Here is a 22,055-nt window from a genome sequence, read left to right as displayed (position 1 = left end):
TGGAAAAGAAGAAGTGATTTCCATGCTTTGCTGAGATTTACAGATGGCTGAGATTTGGTTTCTTCACTGTTACTCTGTTTCTGAGGGGACTGTGTCCTCAGCCCACTACAGAGCATTTCCATGTGCCAGCATGTTGTCACTGTAAATTTTAAGCCCCCCAGGAAAGGTGGCCATTGCTGGGACCTTCTAGAAGTAAACCTGCCCAGACCCCCATAACTCAGAGGTCCCAAGTGCCCAATACTGTGTCTGCTCTTGTTGATTTGCTAGCAATGTTTTTACATCTCGTTGCGTACCTGAAGTTGACCCAGCTGCACAACTCAGGCCATAGTCCACCCCTCCCTCTGGAAGGGACATTAATGTTGGAAGGGGAGGGAGGGCTTGGGGTTGCCCTGCCGGCACAGCTGGCTGTGGTCAGTCCCACTACGAATGCAGACAGTCTGGGTCTCCTCCAGCATTGAGGCAATCAGCATTTTCTGTTGTCCTCTCCAATGCTTGGGATCCTCAGAACTTGTAACGATCTCCAATCCTTCTGCCCAAGATTGAATGTGAGTTTAAGGTCTGCCCCTGGCTTGCCTTGGTTAAAAGCTGAAAACACTGAAGAGTAAGGCATGAGAGCTGATTTTGCTGCGGGGGACACCTGAGGGGAGGATCTGGCCTCAAAACTTCAGACTGAGCCCCAGTCTTAGACCCTGGCAAGTGGAGTGGCTGTTTGGGGCTGGACAGCAGAAAGCATCTCAGTACACAGGTAGCATGATTTGCCAGTTCCTCCAGGGCAGAGACCTTAGCAAAGAGTGGGTCCCAACATCCCTGCATCACTCCTAGTAGCCTGGGAATACAGCTGGGGACAGGAGGGCAAGCTGGGACTCTGCAGTGGCACACACATTCTCTCTTGGCATGTTACCACTGGAAAGCATCCCCCAGGATGGAGGTCAGCAGATGTTATTGCTACACGGTCGGGTACACGCCTTAGTTTCAGCTGAAGAAGTGGCAGGTAAAAGTGTTGTAGAAGAAATATTTTTTTCATGGTTCATGCTACACAAGGGAAAGACTACAGAATTGTTTTAGGAGGTGGAAGTCTGATTCATCCTCATTGTCACTCCTGACACTTCGTCTTGAGTTCCATGAGTGATTTTTCTCTCCCTTTTGCAGGGGGAATCAGTCATACATAAGCTACTTTCTCACTGAGCAAGGAATGTCAGGGGAGAGGGAGGCAGGTGGCCTTGATCCTCTCTTTTTCAGCTGCCTCTCTCTCCAGGCTGGGAGAGGTCCAGGCTAGGGAAAGGTGAAGACTTACAAGATCTGCATCCACCCCAGTGTGCCAGAGCCCATAGGCCACCCTCTCTTATCCTCTGTGAGACCATCCTTCAGATCCTCCTGATCCCTGATGCCTGAGATCATCCCTGAGATCACTGTGTCACAGGATGAAGCAGCCTGGTTTAGAGGCCTGGGGCTCCTTTTTGCCTGTGCCCATGTGCCCAAGGTGACAGTGTGCACTGGGAGGACATGGTGGCAGAAACCCCAGCCTGGCGAGGGAGGCACAGGCAGCATGCCAGTGGGCAGGGAGGGGATATTCAGAAAGGCGAAGGGACTGGGGAGTACCTTTTGTAGAGCAACCGGGACGGAGGGTCTTGGAAGGGAACCAGAGTGACAGTAAGGCAGAGGTGCAATAGCTGAGGCATCCCAGACAGAGACCCACAGCAGAGAACAGCATGTTTCCCCACTGCTGCTGCCTCGTGAGTGGGAGAAGTTCCCTGGTCATCAGCGGGGAGAGTCTGGCTGACCAGAGACCGGGGACAGCAAGCTAGACCGAGGCAGGCTTACAGAAAATCTGAGTGGAAAATTTAGAGGAAAGAGCAGGCCAAGAGGAATTATTTCTTTTATCTTTTATGAAGATGTCTTAGAATCCTTTTGCAATTATTATAATCACCTAAGCAAAGGGGCAGGCCACTTCAGCAGTGTAATTTGTGCTGGAGAAAGGAATTGTGCCTGGGGAAGGGGGACTGGAGCTGTAGGTGGGCCTGAAGCCAAACCAGGGAAGACCTGGAGCTGCCGGCAGGTCTGCCTAGGGGAGCCCTGCCTACACTGTAAGGGACTGCTGCAGGCTGCCCTCTGGCATAATGGGCAGCAGCAGGAAGAAGCGGAGAGGCCAGATCCTGCCCAGCAGGCCCCCTGCCCCTGCGGCAGAGGCAAGATGGAGCAGTGAGCACTCAGAATTGCTGCTAAACAGGAGTCCCCAAAGGGGAAGGCTATCAAGAAAATACCTAGATCAGGAAAAGCTCCTTAGCTGGCAGAGAAGCCAAAGCAATAGCAAAGGATAGACATTCGGGAGCAGGATTTAGCCCCGCTGTCAGCCCTGACTTGCCAGTGCAGGTGGTGGCAAAGGGAAAGGATCTGCCTTGTTCCCTCTCTCTGTCATAGCTGTGTTAACTCATCAGTGTTGCAGGAGTTAAAATAAATATATAGGTTTTCAGAGCAGGACCATGCTTCGCCTATCGTACAACTGGCGTGTAGGTTAGAGTACCTCTGAGCCCCACGTCCCATCACAGCAACAGAGATCCTTTGCAGTGGGACTCACAGATGGTCTCGCAGCACAACTTTGGGAAAACGGAGCAAAAGATCACGGAAGACACAGTGCAGCCTGAAGGCATCCAGCCGTTAATTTATGCTGCTGTTTCTTCACAATCCACTTACTAGCGGGTGGCTTAGATAAATCAAACTGGAAACATTTCCATAAACTGTACTTTCTGCATAGTTTTTGGAACCAGAGAAAACCTATGGACTCCATCCAGGAGTTTAGGTGAGGGGGATTAGGACAGCTCAGGCAGAAGTGTTCATGCCTCTCTCTTCCCACCTGTTTTCCTGCAGTGCACCCTTTCAGTGCCAGGAGCCTGCCTGCCTATCTAAGAGGCAAGTCAGCGCTGTGAAGCAATGCAAGATGCCCTCACTTGCTCGTGACAATAAACTTTTATGCTTTGTTTATTTGCAACCCTCCTTAATCTAGAGGAAATCGTCTTTGCTAGGGAAGCATAGCTTGCTCTTTGTTTATAAGAAGTACAACCTTCTCACCTGTATTTGTGATTTCTCCCCTGTCCTAACAGCTCCTCAGGGACTCCAGACCTGTCCTCTGCAGCTTCTTTTCCTCACTCAGCTCATGCTTTAGGAGAACAATGTCTGCTTTTTGGACTTTATTATCAGTCAAACCAGACAAACCAGGATCTTTCCAAACTGTCCCTCAGAACAAGCCCACATTCACATAATTTCAGTAAAAATGTTTACAGTGAACGACATGTGGATACCCATTTCTATTATGGAAAAACAAAACAGGAGCTGTCTGAAAGAAAATTGCCACAAAGGAAAGGAGTGAGGGCTCAGTTTCTCTGACAATCAGTGATACAGCTTGCATGAGAATTTATTTCAGTATGCTTCTTCAGCACACACCAGACTCCCAGGAGGGTATTTCAGATCTCATTTCCTAACTTTCCTGATTGGAACTGAGGCTTGCATTTATTTGGCTTTTTCTTAGTACGCTATCGGGGTTCCTGCTTGGTTTCTGCCCTGTGTGCCTCTTCCCCAGCCCCGTCACCACAGCCCAGAGAGATAACGAAATACTGAGGATGTGCCAGTGACCGCAGATCCAGCAAACTTCATTTCTGCCCCTCTCCCAGCAGAAAGCATTCCCTTCTCAGAGGCTTCACCCAGCCCATGGCTATTTACAGCAGTCAAGAGTTCAACTTGTTTTCCCAAAGCAAGTTCTCATTATAGCTCAGGTTAAAGGGTCCCCAAGAAAAGCAGAACCATCTCTTCCATACTTTCCAGCTCTGGAAAAAAAACAGCTGAACTGGCCCCTGTGATGGTCTCCGGAGTCTCCTAGAACATGGAGTTAGCCAGTCTTAAAAGGAGCCAAGAGATAAATATCCTGGGTGAGTTTCAGATACATTCCCTCAACATGTGCAGCAGTGCACACTCTGCACAGTCCCACTGGGCAAAGAACAGCAGCATCTGAGGTTCACAGCTGGTCTGAGGGTCTAGGTGCTGGCTTTCTCCCCATGGTACTTTAATTTGGCACAAGAATGTTTCTTCTTCCAAGTGCTGTTTCAGTTTAGTCTTGCTTCTTTCAGCTGATGTAGGAATACCACCTATTTGGAGCAAGAGATCCCTGCGTTTGATTACACATCCTGGGGCAGAAGACCAAAGTGATATTTAATAAACCGTCACCTTTGCCAAAATCAGCAACATCAAATCCTGTGAAATGGGCAATTGCTGCAACGGAGATAGCTTGAGCTGGTGTGCTGGCAGGAAGACAGCTGATTGTCTCTTGGCTACTGCTGAGCCAGGTTCAAGAGCTTGAACACAGCTTCGAGGTCTGGCAGCGAATCTGGGAGGCACCAAATGCCCAAGCATCCCAAGGGCAGCAAACTCCCCTTGCATCAGTGCCTGCCACCCAGTCTGTGAAGTGGTGTTGCATCAGCTCCAAGAGCAAGAGAGGAAAGAGTGAGCGAGAGAGATGTTCACTCAAACTGGCAGCTGCCTTTTGTTTCGCGATGGCAGCTGCCAGCAAGAGACAGGCAGGGCAAGGGAAAAACATACAAGAGCAACACGCTAGATGCAAAGCATATTACACGCTAGATTTAAAATAAAATAGCATGCATGAAGGGGTAAATATTCAGCATAATGCATGACGACTCAGCCCTGCCATTCTCTTTCCAGTTCCTAGGAGCTGTGGGACTGGATCTCCCTGGGCTGTGCTGGCCATCCTGGAAGAAAAGACAGGGGCAACACTCAAATTTTATAAGCAAAGGAAGCAAGTGCCTAAACATTGACTTTCTTCATCCACTTCAGAACAGTGAAAGGAGAAATATCACTTTGGTGAGGAAGGGTGGTCTGTGGATGATCCTCTACAGTGGGCTCATCGTTTCTCTCTCACTTCTGACAGCTCGCTTGCTTCCTTTCCTCGCAGGACTGTATTTCAGTCGGTTTAATGCTTTTGGCAGGACGACAGCTCTGGAGCCTGATCCCCCTCCCTCCACAGAAGCGGTGCTGGTGATGGTGCTGCACATTCCTCTCCTCCTCCGTCTCAGCCTCCCTGCCAGCCTGGACCCAGCACAGCACACCCAGCACCACCTCCCACCCTGGGAGAAGCCCTTTCCCACGGCAGGAGATGGTTTGCAATAGCTGCCAGGGCCTGGGCAATGCTGGACAAGGTCCGTATCTGCAACGTTTAACATCCCTGGCCCTTCAACTCCCTGTCCGCCCCAGTGTCACTCCTCAGAGAGGCATGCCAGCAAGGGAGGGCACACGTTTCCCACCCTGTTCCCAAGCACAGAGTTTGACAGCACACGGGATCTGGCTCTGCGCTCCCTGGTACCACAGCAAAACCACTTCGGCCACATGGCACTCACTCTGCTGGTTTAAATTTATTTTAATGGTTCTGACAGGCCAACTTTGTACCAGCAGCTTCTTCTGCCAGATCAGATATTGTTTACCCACCCCACTTTAACTTTGTGCCATGTTCAATATCTTCTCTCCGCACTGAGCTCACTTTATGCCAGATCAGGTATTGTCTGTCCTCCCTCAGCCAGCACAGAGCATAAAGCTGGCATACGTTCCCTGCTGTGCACTCTGTCTAATTCACAGAAATGCAAGCACACTCCTGCACCTGATACAGACCTTATTCCTCCTCCTGAGCAGTCTGGTGGTGCACAGAACTGGCGCTCGCTGCCGGAGGAGCACGGCCTCGGCATGCTCCGGCCACTGCCAGGAGCATCGGGCACACCACTGAAGCAGGCCTCCAGCTGCCCCCAGCCCTGGCCAGAGCAGTGGGAGTACCTGGCAGCTGTAAAGTTGATGCTGGGACACTGGCAAGCCATGCATGAACCATAAACATGCCGGTGTGTCAGTGGGGGAGGGGCACGAATAGGAGGGGATAAGTTGTGCTTTTTACACTTCAGGTTAAAAGAGCAGTGAGATAAGATGAGTTTTACCTGAGGCTGAATTCAAGCTGCTAGCCCCCTTAAAAAAAAAAAAAACAAAACAAAAAATACACCAACAACCAGACAAGTTACTGTGTTTCTCCTACTGTCTCTGCCTGCCTGAGCTAACTCAAGTTAGTCAAGCTACACCAAAAACACCACCTTTCCTTTATTTACTTGTTCTGATCAGGGAGTGTAAACATACCTGAAGCGGGTCTGAGCTCCTTTTTATGCAAGGAAATGTTTCAGAGGAATCCAAGGAACAGGGACCTTTTTGAATGCAAGGCAGAGAAAGAAACGTATTATCTGAAAGCAAAGTGACTCTGAATGTGGCCGTGGAGATAAAATGGGGTTTTCAGCTCCTGCATGCAAGAGCAGCATTTCTCAAAGACAGCTTTTTTCCATTTCATCTTCTTTCTGTTTATTTTAAGTGAAGCCCTCTTTTATCTCCTTTTTTAGGTTTTAATCTTTGTATAGAACATACTCCATGACCCTGACAGAGGAAAAGCAGCAAAGTCCTACCTCTATGAATGTGTTTAGAAACACCAACTGATCAAAGTCAATGCCGTGTGAGCAGCACTGAGTTACTCCTATTGCCACACGTTCCTGGGTTTGACAGACTGCATCATTCGGTGTGTTGATGTATCAGGATTTCATACACTATGAATATTCACTGCGCATATTAAATTAACCAGGTGAGAAAATACAGGTTTGTTTTGCATGTTAACTCTGTGTTAACGCTGCCCCTAAGTGGTTAAGTTGGTTTATTGCAAGTTAATTAGCCCTCATTTCAGGCAGTTATTTATTTATTTGTGGAAGACTGTCGAGTTTTTTTCTCTTCCAGCTTGGTGACTAGGCCTTGCCTCTCTTTCTAGTTTGTGTTTGCATCCTACTCTGTGTGGGTTTCACATAACCGCAACATTTACAGTCAACTCAGCTTGGAAAACATGCATACAGGGAAACACGGATGCCTACTACATGTTTATTACTCAATCCAAGCGAGGCTGTGATCCTGTTAGCAGGCTCCTCTCTGTCAGCTCGTTTTAATTAGCATTTCAAGGGATGCTCGGTACAGCAAGCTGGTGAAGTTTGAAGTTACGATGGGCTGCTTTTTGCATCTTTCCTCCCGAATTAATGTGCTACTTCACAATCATTTCATCACGCAGGCAAGCCTTCTCCCAGGTGCCTTGATACTTATCCTCGTGCTCCCATCATTCTGCATGGATCCACGCAAAACACTGAGATCACACCTTTCTCCTCTTAGGGCAGCTGGTTGCTGTTGGAGGGGTACATAGGTGTGGGGACACCAAGCAGAGCAGCGCAAGCTTGCTGTGGGATCTCGAGCTTCCCTTCTTCTCACTGTGCACCCTTCTGCCTGCCCCATGGAGGGAGGCAGGTGCGGAAGGAGGGCAGCTGCACACAGCTCACTGGCTCTGAAGGGCCTCATGCTGATAGAAAGGACTTGACAAAACCTCCAACCGAACGACTGTAGAGCTTACTGTCGTGCTGAGCTCTGAGGTGCCTTTTAAATTGATCCACCACGGGCCTCCTTGTTTTAGTTGCTTTCAGGCTGTGGTTGGGGATCCTGAGAGTGCTCCCCAGTTTGGTTTTCAGTGCCCAAACTGCCTCCCAGAGTGCATTAAGTAGGTGACCACCATGACCCCTTCAAAGTCCAAACTTCTTCAGCTCCTCACTTTATTAGAGAGCTGAGTCACTCAGGTCAAAGGATATCTTCATTTCTGAAGTGCTTCAGCTCCCTTTGGGACGGTGTGTAGCAGACGTGCACCTTGGTGCTGACCCTGCCTCATCCTCCGCAGGGGTCAGGGACCAAACAGGCAGGGTTAAGCCAGCAGCAGGCAGAGTGCTTGCACACGGGGCTTGCATCTCCAGAGACCGGGATTCAAATTCGCAGTGGAGTCTCTAGCTGAAGAAAGCAAACCTGGTCAATATTGCAGTAGCAGGTGCCTGCACGCCTGCACTGCACCAGGCAGCATAGCAATCCATCCCTGCTCAGGCTGTATCGGCAGCACGGGGCGAGGAAGAGCAGGGGCAGTGCAGCTCAGGATACCTGGATACATTGGCAGAATCTCTCTCTCGATTATCAGCCTCTTCTTTCCACAAGCTCTAAAATGCATAGCTAAGACGCCATAAAAATTGAAGAGCGGTGGATCTTCAGGAAGGTCTCCAGGCTTCGGCACAGAGCACAGGCTGCTTTTCCTTCATGCCACCACTGCCCTTCACCTTGAATGCGCGACATTTGTCTCCTATCCCCTTTACTCGTGAGTCCAGGGAGGCGTCTTGCCGCCGCCAGCTCCGTGCAGCCATACGCTACCTCCTGGCAGCGCATCCCAGTGCCGAGGCTCGGGGAGAGACGTCTGGCCTTGCGAAGCAGGGGCTGGGGAGCGCCGTGGGGGGAGCGGACGGCTGTCCTTCCCCCGAGCGCCCGGCTCCAGGCGCGCAGCGCTGCCTACATCCTGGCCTTGCGCAGCACGGTTGGACACGGCGTTAAGGAATCCGGCTGCTGCCATGGGAAAGGAGCGGCGACAGCGTGAGAGGGGCCCGCTCATCTGAAAGGGGCTTCAGGAGGGCATAGATGGTGGCACACTTACAGGGTCCCTGCTTCTCTGCTCCTTAAAAACCTGCCATCTCATCTCTTCGGTGCTATGTTTTTAATCAGAGCTGAGAAAGCCTGCATAAGAGCTCAGAGACTACCTTAAATACCCTTAACCAAGCCTTCTTAAAACTCCTATTAAAATACAAACACCACAGTCAAGACAGCAGGCTGGAGGCCTGCCCAGTGGCCAAATAAATCAAAATATTCCAGAGATCCTGTTTGCAAGTGCCTGTTTAAAGTCTGACAACTGGCTACTAGCAAAGGCAGCGTGGATCTGAAAGATAGAAACAATGTGACCCTTCCTGCAAAGCAGTCCGGGTTTATTTCTTGCCCTATCAAAGCAGGGCTTCACTGCTTTAATACCGTCCTCTTCCCAGGGGCTGCCGCCAAGGGTTACCTCTGGCCCAGCGAGCCGCTCAGGGCAGCCCGGCCACAGGGGCTGGGGGCTGCACAGCCGTGGCTCTTCACACCCACAGCTGCACAGCCAGCACTGGCCACCCACCAGCCTCTGTCAGGGACCTCCCCACCCGGGACTGTGGCTCAAAGCCTAGGTTTCACGATTCAGGCCAGCATGAAAAACAGCCATTTATCTGCAGTTTCTGCCTTGATGATGTCCGCAGGCACTTTCTGTGCTCTTTATCTGTTTTCTCAAATAAATTAATAAATAAAAGACAGAGTGGCTGGGAAAAAAAGGACAGAGAAAATGAGCAGATTTTGATCTAGTAAGCAATTTAAATCTGGGCTGGCAAGCTGCATTCGTTCATTCATTAATTCAGTCGTGTGCTCAGAAAACCCCAGCAGGACTCCCTTCCAGCGCAAGAACTTCCGACTGTGAAATAAACCCCGCGTAACCAGATTAACTATGAGGTATGTATCAGCCAGGTCTTAGGCATTAATTCAAGCATACTTTCCCTGCGCTGCATATCGCCAGAGCCTGACTTCTGGATCAGGTGTTGCTCACTGGCAGGCATAAACTCTGAAGTTTCCTGTCTTCCACCTCCCCCTGTATTGCTGCTCCTTGCTCAATAAATAAAAAAATATTATTATATGTGCTGTCAGGGAGTCTTGATTTGGCTGTTAATAGCAACAGTATCAATACCTTGTCTTTCAGTCTCACATAATTCAAAAGTGGCTGAACGGTTTTGCTCTGGCATTACAAAAATGAATCACTTCTGGGTTTAGCCCAAGCATAGAAAATCTCACCTTAAAACTTCAACATTCGTAAATTCAGAATATATTTAGCGTGCAGAAACTGATGGGCAAGATAGAAATCTCTGCATAAGCTTAGTGCAGTCTTCCACCTAGCAAGACAGTGTTATACGGAATCACCAGATGATTACTGTCTGTATGAGTGACTTCAATTATAGTATTATTATGTTATTTATCATTTGATAAATGAAGCAGGATGGCGGCCTGTTTGCATCAGGTACTGTACAAACATTCAGATGTGCTCAGAGATCCCGAGGACTATCGATAAAGTCAATGGGACATGAGTGGGAATCTTCAGACAAGGGCCCCTTTCCATGAGCAGGCTAATCTAACAGCGCCATAGCAAATGCTGCGGTCTGCCTTGCCAACAAACTCCCGATTTTCTCTATGTGCTCCTCTGCAAACTGAACATAGAGGGACAAAGTCAACGGTAAGTCTGTTTGAACAGACCTATGCTGTGAATATATTTGTTTTAAAAATGGAGAGTGACACTGGATTGTTTGGGATTTTTTTTGAAAAAGACAAAATCTTCAGCCGTCCTGGCTCTCAAACATTTTTATTATTATAGCCATCTAAAGTATGGCTTATGACGTAGTTAAAATTCATGTATAGCCTCTACTGCAATTTCAATATTTCAATTTCAGTTCTTTATTTGCTAAGGGGAAATCTTATACACAATAATGGTAAAGCTTCAGTCATGAAGTGAGCTGGGATCATCCAGTTGGTACCAAGTTGTCCCTTCTCTCCTCACAGAGACAAATGCTAAAACAAAATGTGGTCACTAAGTTCTCCACTACACAGAGAAGTTTGGGCTGCCAGGACCTTTGGCATCCCTGCTCTGCAGATGAAAATCTTGACTTCCCGTTTTTATCAGTCTGGCACCTTTCAGAGATATTAGCTCAACTTTATTTTTGCAGCAAGTGCCTTTGCACACAGCGTGTATGTGTGTTCCTGCTGTCATTCTGAAGTATGGAGAAGTCACTTCCTACCTGGCCCAACTAATTCCCAAGCTTTCACTGAACTGGAGTTTGGAAACACGATGTATTCTTTCAGTGTGGCCTGAAAATCCCACTTTTTAAATTGGCTCTTTCAACACAAAGTCCTCACCAAGTCATTGTTTTTCTGGTGACATTCAAGAGCCACATCATAGATAGCAGAGATGAAAACATGCAAAAATGACTTTTTTCTTTTCTCTCATCTGTTCCAGTCAGAAAGGAAGGTTCACAGGTTGGACAATTTATCTTCAACAGTCCTCCAGTGCTGTTTATCAAGTTTTAATCCAAATAATATCTGTGAATATATTTAGCTTGTTAGCAATGAAAATGCTTGGCCAACATTGATTTTGGAGCTGCATGTTGCTGAATAAAAGCCAGTGGTTTTGTTCCTGAGCCATCAGATGAAATGCAAGAGCATGCTCAGACACTGGCTGAGATGAGAGTCTTCAAGGTGCATGTGTTAACACTGCAGCGAAAAAAGCAGCCTCATCCCACAGACTTTAAAGAATATATGTGGCTTTTTGGTTCTTGGGTAACTGTGAGCATCATCTTTTCTCATACTAATATAATCTGCTTTCTATTTTCACAAGACTTCAAGGGACAGTGAAATTTCTTCAAACCAATTTCATCATGTGAAAAAAACAATTAACAGTGTTTCTAGGAGAAGAACATTCTAGGTATTCATCTTGGATTCTACAGTCACAAACAAACCACAGGCACTTTTCTCTCTGACAACAGTATTAAGAATTATCTATTGTATAATATTCTGTAATTGTAACTTTAATTTATAAATCTTTATAAATTCCATAGGTGAGGGACACATAGTGTCTTTTTGCTCTGGGATATATACGCACTTGGTAGATAAAAGACAAAGGGCTTCTAGCATCAGAAATACTTTCCCTCTGCCTGCACTGAAGTCAAGTCATACTTCAAGACTTTTTCTTAAGCTTCACAGAATGAGCTTCAGCTTCTCCTTCTAGAGCAGGTTTGACAGATTGCAAGTCATTCTTCCAGACACTTTAAAATCCTTTCCGCTTTCACAACAGCCTTTGCAAAGCAGACAAAGAGGGGAGAAGGAACTAAACCCTTTCGTTGCCTACCTTACATCCTCCCATGATCACTGCCCAGCGCAGTGCGGGAGCTGCCATTTGCACAATTCTCAACAGCCACATACAGCTCCCTGCACCAACGGTGCTCACCTTACGAGTGGGCACCAGAATAACTCTCTTGGAACTTGTGGATAGTTACAACCTGTTTTGAAGTGATAGCCCATGTGTCCCTCTCAGAGCTTCTACTTTCAAATACACAGTCTCACAGAATCACAGAATCATCTAGGTTGGAAAAAACCTTGAAGATCATCCAGTCCAACCATTAACCTAACACTGACAGTTCCCAACTACACCATATCCCTCAGCGCTATGTCGACTCTACTCTTAAACACCTCCAGGGATGGGGACTCCACCACCTCCCTGGGCAGCCCATTCCAACGCCTAATAACCCGTTTTGTAAAGAAATGCTTCCTAATATCTAGTCTAAAGATAGTCTCCTCACTTCTTCTTACTTACTTCCTTCTAGTCTCCTTACTCTAGAAATGTGATCAAATGCCTTCTTTCTCCCCTCACTGTTTCAGGTCTACCCAGGCTCTGTAAGCTCACTTCACCAAGGGATCCAAATGCTCTGTAGAACTTGCTGATATCTCTGGTCATTGTGCCAGCTGCAAACTGCATCAGGGTGATTTTTTTTCCCTGACACTCAAGTCAAAGTTCACTGACTTCAGTAGTCAGATTGTTACAGAGAAGAGCAGAATATGACTTTGTCCTTGCAGGCAGGTGAAAGCAAGGCTTCTTGCTTCTTTTGCTATAAGGCTCCAAGGCTTCTGCTGCTGCAAGGGTAATGTGTCTCATGCAGTTCAAATCCCCCACTTCAGCTCTGCAGTCCCTGGATTTCAATCCTCAGATGCAAACACAGTGATGAAGGTCCAAGTTACAGCTTTCTTTATGACTTCTGTTCAGAATATGGCTCAAAATGTGGGAACTGATTAAGTGTCATTTTCATTATTCAGGCTGACTTCTTGAGTTCCCCGCCAACAGCAGAGACCTTGAGTGTAATGGCTGAGATCTCTGGCAGAGCATGATGCAAACCCAGACTCTCGTTTCAGCTCATACCTGAGGTCCAGATTAACTCAAATCTGTGTCTCAACACTGCTAACACATCCCACAGACAGCAGCCCTCATCCACACCCCCAGTCTCAAGAAAGTCTCTGTGTGTCATTTCCTTGAAGGGTAGATGGGGACAAAGTGTATACAGTGCACCTGCACAGTACCAGGTTTACTGTGATTGTGCAACTGCAGGAAATGCTGCAGAGCCATTAGTGTCTTTCAAAATACATTATAAGCCACAGAATAGACACTTTTTTTTTTTTACTGGATAAGTACAATGGAAAATGGGTATTTCAGTTGCTTATACAGACTGAAACCACAAAGATATGCACCAAAACTGTTAGCCTAAGTTTATATAGCAGTATGGTTTATCCATAAGACATTACAACATTTCAAGTTCTGAAGAACTCCAGAACACCAGATAGGCCTCATCTCTTGATATATGGGTTTGCTTGTGAAAACTTCACTTTGGAGATGAGAAAGATAGCCAGACATGTCCTGCATCCCAGGCTAATTGTACAAGACTATTATTTATTCCATTCAGTAAGTGTGCATCTGCTAGTGATGATTGCAAAGCCTATAAGAAGGCTGATACTTCCTAGCAAGTGACATTTTTATGGTTAATAGAAACTGTCATAGAAACCACTTGGAGGGGGATATGTACAGGCTTGATTTTCAACTTAACAGTAAATCACTTCAGATTAGAATTAGATATCATGACAAAATCCTTCATCCTGTAAATTTCCAGAATGCAAGTGGCAGTGGCTCTGGGAGAAACTGTGATAAAACTAGAAGAAAAGTTACTCATTTGGTTTTGACATCCAGTGTGCCTGAGATCATGTCTTCTCCGTAAATGATACTGCATTACAAATGTGCCTGCTCTTTCACTTCTTGCTATTGTATTAATAATAGGAAGTAGTCCTTCTTGTAGGCCACAACTCCTTAGGCAAGACGCAGTTCAAAGATGGAAGAGAAAGATGGGCCTTATGCCAGAGACATCACAGGCATTATCAGACCTACGGTGCTGCAAGAGTCTGAGTCATCCCAAGTCTCTGCAAATACAAACGAGTCAGAAGCACCTAGTGGGGATCATACCATCAGCCTGTTGAGATGAGGACACAAGGACTGATGCCATAGGTCAGGATGTCTCTACCTAAATATTCTTATTCCTGGTTTAGGGCCGCTGCAGACTTCTGTAGTGTTCATGCCACTGATGTCCTGCAAAATGCCCTAGGAACCTCAAAGTAGTTTTGTGGTGTAATGACCAAATGACATAGGTAAGACAAAGTCCCTGTGCAGAGACAATATCTTTTGTTAGACCAACTGATTATAGATGGGAAAATCAGACAAGCTTCTGGGCACATAAGTCTTTCTTCAGGACTCTAAAAGCCACTTTTTGAAGTGCTTCCAAAGAAAAAACAATCAGCACGAATGGCCAATATTCTCCTGATTATCAGAGCTCCCCTTTGCCCTTCCAGCAAGAGATTGAGTCAGGGTTGGTTTTGCTCCATCCACCCTTCAAAGGAGCCCATTGACCCCCAGAAAGCCCTGAAGCAGTTGTGTCTCTGAGCCACAGGTCTCCATTCCTGCCCCCGTTACATAGGTGCTCCTGGCCTGCCTGACATTGCCCTGCCTGGCTGGCTGTAAAGTCTTATTCCTTTTGGGCCTCCCCCATGCATGACATGGAGACAAGGCCTTTTTCCTGTCCAGCTTTGTCTTTTTCACAGAGCTGAAAAAGCTCCACAGGCCCATGGGGCAGCTTCTCAGGACAGTGTGCAGTCCTCAGCATGGGACAGCGGGGCCACCATCTTCAGTCCATGCTTCTGCAGTGGTAGTAATAACATTCCCACATCGAAGACACAGGGCAACTTCACCAGGGAAACCCAAATTCTTCACAGTCAGAGGAAAGCCCCATGAGAAAATCGGGTATGAAACCAATGGAAGATAGAAACCTAGGCGTGAAAATGTTTGGGATGGGGCGTAGCCATGGAGCCAGATTATATTCCAACTTGCAAGGGTCCCAGTACGCACCTCCCATGGTGGAGGGACATTCCCTGGCTGCTCTCTTTCAACTGGGGTCTGCTTCCAGCAGTGAGAACAAATAACCATTTCAACAGAAGTGACACTGCACTGTACAGCATCTCTCTGCAGCCCTCGCCAAAGCACCAGTCACACACTATTTACCGCAAGCTGGAGAATTCACTAAATCTGTCCTATTTTGAGTCAAACGGGGGCAGTTCCAGCCCTCACGAGGACAGCCCTGCCAGCTGCCCTCCCTCCTGCACAATAGGGAGAGGAAGGGGACATCCATCTCTGGTACCTAGGCTGAGAGCAACCGTGGCAGCACACACAAGGAGACAGGTGGCTGGTGGGGAGCCACAATGGAAAAGCAATTGCACGGCACCTCTCACAGAGTACAGGCGCACGTAAAAGGCTGCGAGCAGCCTGAGCCAATTAATTTCCATATTCCCTTTCAGTCGGATCTGGAAACGAACAGCATTGCATTCGCGCGGGACACTCGGTCCAGGGGGAAGAAAAAAAAAAGGAGGAAATAAAATGATTCAGCAATCAGCAAATTCAGAGGAGGGGTAGGAGGAATGGGTCTGAAGAGATGAATCAGCATTGGCTTCAGGTGATGGAGGGAAGGAGGCATTTCTGCTCCGCTGATTTGTGCAGCCTGATTGAAGTCAGCCCGGGCACTGGCATTGCATCAGAACGGAAACTGCCTGATAGGCTGCAAAAGCTATGAGGGGAAAAATCCAGCAGTCATGCAGACAACGTCTTTATTAAGTACATTTTGTGACCTCCCAGCTGATTGGACATTTTTTTACTGACTTATAGTAGATGTGATAGATGCTGGGGGAGGGGAGGGGGCTGTTGTGTGGGGGTTTTTATGCATATGGTGACAGTGTGTGGGGTAGTGAATTTTAAGCAAGGCTGCATGAAATTCAATCACTTAATCTTAAATTACAAGCCACTGGCTGCCAAAGCAATTTTTGAGATGGAAATTCTTCTGATTCACAGATTCCATTGCCTCTTTTAAGGAACAAATGAGTAAACAAACTATGAAAATGTTATTTGCTTTTTCAGAATTTTCTAGCAGGGAAAGATTAAATTTTTTTCTGTGGTATTTGGCAGGGCCTCCTTTCCCCTCTGTAGCAGGTAGCTAGGAGAATATGATTCACGATGAACAGATATTGTTTCCAACATTTCTCTATTGTATAGCCAAGAGCTGAGCCTATTGTTTAAAATGTCGCAGGGATGTTAATTAAGGTATACCAGAGATTACAAAACCTATTCCAGTCCCCTTGAAAGTCCTAGAGGAAGCAATGGGCCAAAAATATTTTTAGAGGATATATCCAAGGGTTTGGTGATATTCTGAGAGTCCTTAGTCAGCCAGGTAAAACCTCTTGGGATTACCCAAGGATTACTCACACAAGTAATTGTTGCAGACTCAAACTCTCTGTGCCCACTCTCTGGCAATCAAGTTGTTGTAGGAAGAGCACTCTTTAAAGGAGATAAATAACAAGGCTTGAGTGCTTGAGCGGGTGCTAAGAAGAATTAGACTTTCTGAAAACCCAGGCCTGCATCTCATGCCAGCACAAGGCACCCAAAATGAGTAGATGGGCTTGGAGATACTGTCTCTCTCTCTCATTCTGACTCTGGTTTCACAAATTGGGAGCCTATGGTTCTAGTTTCATACATGTACAAATGACAGGTAGTTCAGACCTGAATCCTGCCTGCAACCCTCCCTCCCACTGCATGCAACAGCGCTCTGAGGGAACAGCAAGGCTCATCATCTTGCAGAGCAAGAGGATTGTGTTGGGAAGTTTTGCTCTTGCAGTGCCACCTCTTTTATGGTGTTCCCCATGACTCACTCTGATGGAATGAATTGGGGAGAGGAAAAACAATCCTGAAGTGATGGTGCTGACCACAAGCAGGACTCCAGATCTCAGACCCTGGGGCCTGGGCTCAACCCCAGCCTCACAGCACCCGGCGTCAGGGCTGTGCAGGGCCAGGTGCCGGACTATGACCAAGATTACATGGATACGAACACAGAAGTAGGGAAAAGGCAACTGATCGCCTCTGGGATTTGTGCCTCTGGGATCAGCACACTTTTCTGCTTCACTTCATGGGGCTGCAATGAGGCCAACCGATGCACCTAAGACTTTGGGGCACTCAGGTGCTCTGCTATTGGGTCTGGGTAAGTGCCACTGGACCAGGTGATCTTTCACATCAGCACGTACAAAGCAGAAGAGAGAAGGTGCTAACCATCAGCATGCTTGTTCCCTCACATTAAGTCCCTGTAGCAACTCAGTTTCTGACTTTCTCCATTGAAAAAAAAACCACCAGTGTTCTGAGGAATAAATATCACAAAGTGAGTCATTACAGGAGATTTTCGTTCATTTGTTTATTTTCTAAATACATCAGACCTGCCAGAGACAGTCATACATGGTCATTGTAGTGTAAAATTATTCTCCCGGAGAAATAATTACCAAGCAGGTAATCTTCTCTTAATAAATGGTATGTATGTGATCATGCACTTCCCTAAATTTTATTCAACCCAGAAAAAAAGCTGTAAAATAAACATGGCTTTCCTATTTCCTCCTCCCCTTTATTTTGTGAATCAGGACATCCATGCATTATTGAGGCCTGCTCAAAATGGAGCCACCTTTAAAGTAGTCTCTGTATTGAGGATTACGTGTGGATTATTGCTGAGAGATCATTCAGAACCAGAGCTAAGCATTTACCCAGAAATCATTTGTAATTCCAGTTGCCCCTTATTTTGGCTAATATCAGCTGTAAGGACAATTGGATCAGCGCTGTGTACCTGTCAGCCGCGCCGAAATTCCCCGTACAGTCCCGAATTGTGTGCTGCACGATTATGAAGGGAAGCTCAGCACTGCGCCTTATCTCTTTTATAAATCCTCTTAATGCGGTTGCTGCCAGATCCCCCGCACACCACTGAATCAGCACCTCCTGTCAGTCACCCGGAGGGAGGCTCTGCCTTCGGATGTACCGATTCAGCAGCGCTGGGGACCACCGCGCGGGCAGCATCGGCAGCCTCCTCGGGAAGGAGGATCCACACATGGGTGAATGGGGATGTGGATGCAGGAAAAACAATGCGAAGGGACGAGGGAGGAGGGAAAGAGCCGGAGGGCGAAGGAAAGCTGCTGGGCATCGGTTGGTCCCTACCCACGCTGTTCCCAAGAGGGGCTTGCTGCGCTCCGGGGACACATATCCCCCCCACAGGCAGCAGAAGTGCATCGCCCCCCCTCCATCCTCTCCTCGCTCAGGGCGAAGAGTACAGGCTTCCCAAACAGGGCAGGGGGCCCAGCTCGCCCACCCACACGGGGGTTCCCCTCACCGCGAGCAGGCCACACGCCGAGCCTGCTCTTTGAAACAAACCCAACCTTTCCCAAGCCACAAAAGAAGGATCACTAAAAACCTCGAGCCACTGCATCTCCCTGCCGCAGCAGTGGGGTTTTTTTAAACAAATCCCTGCCTGACTGAGAGAAGAGAGAAAAAAAAAAAGTTCCTTGGGTTTTATCCATTTTGCATGCACATAAAAGATGAACTTCCCTTTGGAAACAAAACGCACAGAGTTACGGTTTGAAAGGGGCCTCAATTTGGCTTCGACCGGGTGCAACTAATTGCAGTTGCGAGCGCCGGCAGGTGCGAGCAGGCAGCTGAGGAGCCCTCCCCCCTGGCCCTGCCTGCCCTGCCTGCTCCCTGCAGAGGGCATGCCCAGGCCTCGCTAGAGACACAGCCAAGAGATGTGGGGGACGGGCCCGCAGGGCAAATGGGGTGTTTGCAGCATCCGCTCAGCAACTTCATTTCTGCGAGGGCTATATTCAATGTCAGCAGAACTGGAGATGCTTCCAGCCCTGGAAGGCTCCAGAAGGTTCCAGAAGGCCCTGGAAGGCTCCAGAAGGCCAGCAGGGCCACCCTGGGCCACAGTGACACTGTAACTTGCCCGGGAGAACCCCTCTAGTCTCTCCGTCCCCCAGCTGCGGTTGTGCCCTGCCCGGGCCCTGGGTCCTGCCATGGGGCCAACGCTGCTACCATGTCAGGAGGGACAATTGCTGCTACAGCTTCAAACTTCAAATGCCTCCGATCTTTTCTTGATTTCACCTGTTTCACAGCTGGGGAGAGGCTGTCTATGACCTGTCTCAAGTGCTGGCCTCCCCTCCACCTGCCTTGAGCTCAGCTGAGGGGCCAATGCGGCTCAGCGGCCACAGCCTCCCAGCAGCAAGCAGGCAGAGCTGGGGTGCAGCACGGGTTTCACCAGGGACTGTGCAAGCCCAGGCCAGGGTTCCATCCATCACAGGCCCCCAAGCCAGCCAGTATTCCTCCCTCTTGGCTGCTGCACTCGAGACTTCGCTGATGCTGGGCTGTTTTTTTTTCTTAGATCAAATGCCCACTTGGGCCTGACCACAGATGGTGGCAATCCCACTGTCTGTAACTGGCAGGCCATGAGCCATGCGTTGGTTCACTGCTGCTCCCCAGGACAACTTCAGATAGGTGCTGCTTCCACCTGTGCTGATTTTTAAGGTGCTCTTTGCCCTGGCCAAATTCAGCATGGCCACAGCAAGAGGAAAACATAGCACATTTTATCAGTATCTTTCCTGAAAGCTCATTTTGTCTGCAATGCTTTTAGCAGGGCAGACAATTACATTTGCCATCTTAATTCTTTCATTCTTTTTATGTCTTTTAAGAAGTAACTGAATCACTGAGATAATGCACAGGCTTTCACGAAGGAGGGGATCTATGATGCCATCGCCCACACCCTTCTCCCACTCTTACCCATTTGTCCCCTTACTTAGTGGCTTGGGGTATGAAATGAAGAATGTGAGCCAGTTTGGGCAGGCACTGCGGGTTTTCTGCACGATGTCTGGGTACTCCAAGGGCCAGTGAATCGCAGGGGCACAGACACAAAGGCAGAGCAAGATGGCTTGATTACCTAGCCCGAGCTCCTGAATAACACACGCAATGAAGGACATCTCTGAAATCATTACTGAATGAACTAGAGCACATCACTGGTGGGGGTGGGGGAAGGAAATCTAATCCTGATTTAAAGTTGTTGGTGTTAGTCCCCACAGTCCTTGGTAATTAGTTCCACTGGTTAATTACCCTCACTGTTAAACATCTGCACCTTATTTGTAGTCAAAATTTGTCTGGCTTCCAACTTCCAGTTGGATCATATTATAGTTGCGTCAGCTAGATTGAAAAGCCTTCTATTATCACATTTCTGTTCCCCATGTCAGTACTTAGAGTCTGTGATCAAGTCATCCTCTCAACTTTGTCTTCGTTAAGCTAAACAGATGGAGTGTCTTCTCCAGTCTGTCACTTCAAGCCGCATTTTCCAGTACTTAGTCATTTTGTTCTGTGGCCTTTCTTGGATTCATCCTCACCTCATCCACAGCCTTCTTGCACTGTTAGACACATTCATCTTTTTCAGGGTTAATCCTCTCTAGATCTGGAGTTCCCTGCAGTCCTAGGACTGTGGTCTGTATTCCGTTTATGGATGTAAGTCCTAGTGTTTGACTACATGGAAAGATACTTTTTTGGATTTGTACCCATCTCATTAAGTGATCCAGACCACACTGCCTTGCTGATCTATCTGTTTCACTCTTCATCTGGCATTCCCACTGCTAAGGAGTTTTTCTCATACACAGTGTGGCTGAACATGCCACCTTCCCTTTCCTCTGTTGAACATTCCCATTGCAACACTTTGGAAGGACTGAGGCAGGGGATAGGAACCAGAGTGAGGATGGGACCATTTAGCACTCAGCTTTTCCTCTGCTGAAAACAGAGGCCCAATCTTTGCTGTTGCAGTCCATAATGCTGTCTGATTTATTTTAATGATAAAAGAAGTTACCCTTAGGAGTGCAGTAGGTTCTGACTTCACTTCACTACAGTGTATGGCAGACATACCCTGCCTGGCTTTAAACAAACTGGATATCAAAAGCACCACTGCATCACAAAGCATAGCCAGAGCACATGATGCTGTTTCTTAGTAGATCAGCCCATACAGAAGTGGATGCTATTTCTTCTTAAACACTACTCGCTGAGGAATCAACATGTCCTGTGGATTCCCAGAGAGTGGTAAGCATGCTGCTTATGGCACACAAACTGCTTCAAGGAGAGACACCGAAAAAAAATCCAGACCGTTGTTTTTCCCTAAGGGAGACATGGAGAAGCTTTTCTTGTGCCCGCACACAGCACAGAGCTGGGACTGTGGCTCCACAGCACAGGCCGCTTTTGTTTGCATAACCACACACAGGACACAGGGGCACACATAGCTCAGAAGCACGGAAAAATGGGGCAGTGCAGGTGGCCCACGGGCATCTGTGCCCATTTCCTGGCTCAGGGAATGTGACTGCAGTGTGATTTCCCCATGACTCCCAGAGGCTGTGCACTGAATCCTGGGCCCACACCACCAGTGAAACCCTACACAGCAGGAACAAGGTTTCCAGGCATCTAGGAGGCAGCCAGTGCGAAGCTGAAAGTTAATGTAGTACCAGCTCTTCTTTCCTTTTCAATACTAAATTGCCTCAAAACTAGTTAAAGCTTTGCTTGCCCACTACAGTGACTTCTGTAGGTGTCACACAGATGTTGCAGGATGGCAGAAGAGAAGTGGTGGGCAGAAGTGTTTCTGTGGCAATTGACCCCACTGGATTTGCCCACCACATGCATATGCCTGAGGAAGCCAGTTACAGCAGCACATCCAGACACCGTGCACACTGCCACTTTCTGATCATCTTGTTCCTGGGTTGGGGAAACAGCCATGTTGTAACTGGGGGTGACCTGTGTTTTGGTTATTGCACATGGAGCCTAAATTGTGCTGAGCAAAGCCTTGGGACTATTTAAATGAATGGGAGTTTTGCCAGTGACTTCAATGGATCTATGATTTCACCACGACATCTGTCACACATTAGCTACATCAGTATTGATGTAACAGGCTGAAAACCAAGACCTGGCCTATGCCAGTTTAGAGTCAGTGGAGGAGTGCTGATACCAGTATTTGGGGGACAGCCAGACCCAGATACAGTACTTTCATTTTTGGTATAACTGCAACCAGGCTTGGGGTTTGTGGAGCTTTTAT

At 47.8% G+C, this 22,055-nt stretch overlaps 1 long non-coding RNA gene across 1 annotated transcript; it reads right to left on the bottom strand.

Moving 5' to 3' along the window:
• Positions 1 to 2,633: 2,633 nt before the first annotated feature.
• LOC141940141 (uncharacterized) lies at positions 2,634 to 8,392 on the bottom strand. The gene is made up of 2 exons (XR_012627894.1): positions 6,175 to 8,392; positions 2,634 to 4,754 (listed from the first exon to the last, which is right to left on the bottom strand). It is a non-coding gene; the product is annotated as an uncharacterized LOC141940141 (long non-coding RNA).
• Positions 8,393 to 22,055: the final 13,663 nt, after the last annotated feature.

The sequence above is a fragment of the Strix uralensis genome, chromosome 2 (genome assembly GCF_047716275.1).
Source record: "Strix uralensis isolate ZFMK-TIS-50842 chromosome 2, bStrUra1, whole genome shotgun sequence".
NCBI lineage: Eukaryota > Metazoa > Chordata > Aves > Strigiformes > Strigidae > Strix > Strix uralensis.
This window is presented reverse-complemented; position numbering and strand designations above follow the sequence as displayed.